Source organism: Phragmites australis, chromosome 3 (assembly GCF_958298935.1).
Source record: "Phragmites australis chromosome 3, lpPhrAust1.1, whole genome shotgun sequence".
NCBI classification, from domain to species: Eukaryota; Viridiplantae; Streptophyta; class Magnoliopsida; order Poales; family Poaceae; genus Phragmites; species Phragmites australis.
In genome coordinates this window covers 7769309-7773086 of record NC_084923.1, presented here as the reverse complement: position 1 = coordinate 7773086, position 3778 = coordinate 7769309, and positions in this window count along the sequence as shown.

Below are 3778 nucleotides of genomic sequence, written 5' to 3'. Positions count from 1 at the left end.
TACTGGTTGATCCTGATCGGAGGGCTCGGATCTTCTCTGGAATGGAGATACTTAATGGGGACCAACGCTATAAGAATGTAATCTAACCATGTTGTCTTAGATTTTGTCTAAGAACTAAATATAGCAATACGAAGAAGATATATAGCCACATTCTCCTCAACCGTACAGTTGTCGCCGTCTTATTCTCCACATAGGCTTCCCTTAAGGTCTAGATCAGGTCCATTCCCTCGTCTGTCTGGCTAGCTGTTGGCGTCGGACAGGTTGAGGGACCAACGGTGCACATCCAACGGTGCATGGGGTAGGTGCGCCTCACCTGAGGTGAAAATTTTTGCCTTCGGGACCCATACCCTATACAGTTAGAGACAGACTCAGTCTAAAAGTTAAATATGGTATAACAGTGTCTAAATCTTTACAACTTAAAAAAATAGTTAAATTTATCGAAAAACTAGATTTTAGACGGAGACAGTACACTCGCTAGCTGTATGCTATGTCCGTCCATATATATAGTAATAGTGTGTGTAAATAACACTAAAATACCCTTACTCGATTTCAGATCTGAAGTCGTCATCGAAGCCTCAAGAGCAAGATTAAGATCTTATATGTTTCGGTTAGATATGCCTTTTCACCACCAAAGCCTCAAAGGGTACGATTAAGATCTTATGTCGTCTGTTTGGCACTGTCTTTCTCTTTTTTTCCACCTCTATCTTTATTCGTCACCATCAACTAGCTTTGTCCTTACCGGCAATGAGCCAAATAAAATCAGCAGTCCACCTTGGTCCTTATTCCGAAGGACTTATTTGTAATTTATATGTTCTTGAAGACTTCTTATGTGAAACGGAATGTAGACATAATTCAAGAATATGCTGAAAATTAAAAAAGAAAATATATTAGCGGTTGAAATACTAAAAGGATCACCAATTAGACGATTAAGACGAGTTATTGTCTCACCAATTAAGCCAAATCGCCGTCTCACCATTGTCACCAATCACCAAGTCGTTAACTAAGACGAGCCACCGTCTCCCGCCTGAAAATTGAAACAAATTAATAATTGATATGCATACTTTAGGAATTGATCACAGATAGACGGATTGTCGGATTCACCAGTCACCAGTCACCACCACGGTCGACGGACAATGTCGGCGCGAGTCGCAGCACGACACACCGCAGATGGGCGATGGTAGTTAGCAGACCAGTCTACCAGACCACACGTCCACCGTCCACACCGTCGCCCGTCACTCCGGCAGCGCGTCTGCGGCTCTGCGCGTGCGGCGTTCACATCGGCCTCGGCAGGGAGACGGCACGTCGGCACCGTGGCAAACTGGCGGTGGCACGGGAATCCGAATACGGGAACAGGAAAGGGGATTCAGTGATTCACGCTCACTGCTCACACTGAGTCGCCGTCTCGCCGACGCCGACTGCCGAGTGCTGACACGTCGTGCGCAGTCACGCGGATGGATGCAGCGCTGCACATGCACCGAGCACGGAGTACCGACGGAATCACGAAAGACCTAATTTTTCTAACCTTAGACGGAAATACGGAATACTCTAGCCTATATACATATACATATAGGCTAATGGATCCTTGAGTTTTGGGGGCCCGGAGCGGCTGCCCCGCTTGCCCCCCAGGGCCGAGCCTGAATGGAACTAGAGTCTAGCCCCCTGGGGCATTACGCCGGGGGGGGGGGGGGGGGTAACAATGATACGCCATGTAAGCTAACAAATTAAACTAGCCCGTGGTAAGTACCTTGTCCACCCTCTAGCAGAGTAGCATACTAGCACAGAGTTGTGGAGTTGGAGCTCACCTGTGGGCTGCGCAGCTGAACCAAATACGGGAAATGTAAGTTCATATGGATTTATGGACTAATAACTTATATTAGCCGTCCCTCTATTCTATAATATTTATTTATCTGTTGATTATTTTTATATGTACTTTATTCGTTTCAGCTTATTTATCACAGTCTTTTATTATAGTAAATTTGACCAAGTAATTTAAAAAAAGATTTATAGATACTTAAAAATATACAATACTAGTAAAGTTTGTTTCAAGATAAATCTAATAATATAAAAGTTTTAAGTATCTATAAAATCTTTTTAAAAAATGCACGATCAAATTTGCTATAGTAAAAGACAGTGACAAGTAAACTGAAACCAATGTAGTACTTCTCCAGCACAAATCTCAATGTAAAATGAATGGTTATGATAAGCCATGCGTGCGTATGCACATGTGTGCATTTCCCTTAGGGCTGGTGCTAGAGATGGCAATGGGGCTCGTTACCCGCTATCCGACGGGTAACTACTCCATTAGGGGATGGGTATGTGGTAATTTCTATACCCGAGGGTCTATTAGCGAGTAATACCATCACCCATTGGGTGGAGTAGGTTTGGATCCGTTCTCCTGATACTCTTACCCGTTTACCCATATGATCCACTAGCAACCCAATTGGCCAAACATGTGGCCCACTCTCACTGGACCTCGCAACTAACCCTAGAATCTATCCCATACTCCCCATCCGACCACTCCTACAAACAACAGTCCCTCTCTCTCGCCCAATCACCATAGGAGTATAGGATAGAGGACCTAGGCGCCTAGCCACCGCCCGCACTCGATGTGTCGCTCCTCGACCCTCAGTGCGTTGCTCCTGAGTCCTTGCCTCGATGCGTGCGGGCGTGCGGCCTTGGTGACTCGCTCAGTCACCGTCACCACACCATGCAGACGTGCGGCCTCGGTGCTTGGGGCCCAGTTGTCGCATCGTGCAGGCGCGCGGCCTTGGTGCCTCGTGTCTGGTCATCGTCGTCACCGTGTTCGACACTCGTGCCCCAGTCATCCTCGCCCCCATGCCCCAGTCGCCCTCACCGTCTCGCGCCCTAGTTGCCTCGGCCTGTCACCTGTAGCTCATGCTCCAGTTGCCCTGTGCCCTCGTCGGCCGCCACTCCCCTACCGGCCAGTTGCATCCTAGCCACCGCAGCCCCCATATCCTCATCGTCTTGTAATTGTGATTTGTGAATCTAGTATGCTTGATGACAGATAGGGATGGCAATGTGATTGTGAATCTTGTTATTGATCATCGATGGATAGGGAATTAGGGATGGCAATGCATAGCATATCCTAAATCCATACAGATCTTTGCCTATTGCGCTGCTGTCTGAGTGAAGTGAGTATGGGTCACCCATGAGTACCCGATACCCACTCGGGTACGGGTATGAGTAAAAATTATACCCGTGAATGGGTATATGTATTATAATGGATGTGTTTATTTGAGATGGATACGAATATGATGTGACATTAGTCGATAGGTCTAGACTATTTGTCATCCCTTACTGGTGCTGATGTCTATGTCTCAGAAGCTAATGATGGTGGATGGGAACTGCAGAGTGCGGAACAAGTGTGAACCTTTATGATAGGAGGAATAAGTGCGTACGAGTCAGGCATTGCATCAGTAAAGCCGCCACCGTCCACAGTTCATATGATCATCAGCTTCATGCATGAAAGTTTGGGCACTGGCCAGTGGCCAGTAACACAGGTTTCATCATGGAAGCATCTAGCACAACCGAGCTTTGGATATTTTTGGAAACTTTTCATCTTGACGTGATGTGTTCGTGCTAAAATGGCCACGATTACACCTGATTTTGGGTTTACCGTAGACATGCTCCCAGTTTTTGATCCGTCAGTATCCTTTTTGTTCCATTTCCTCACAGGGCGGTGGCAGGTGACAATTCCTTTCCATTTGATATGGTGTACTTGACAGAAACAGCCCTAACTGAAACTTTCATAGTACAA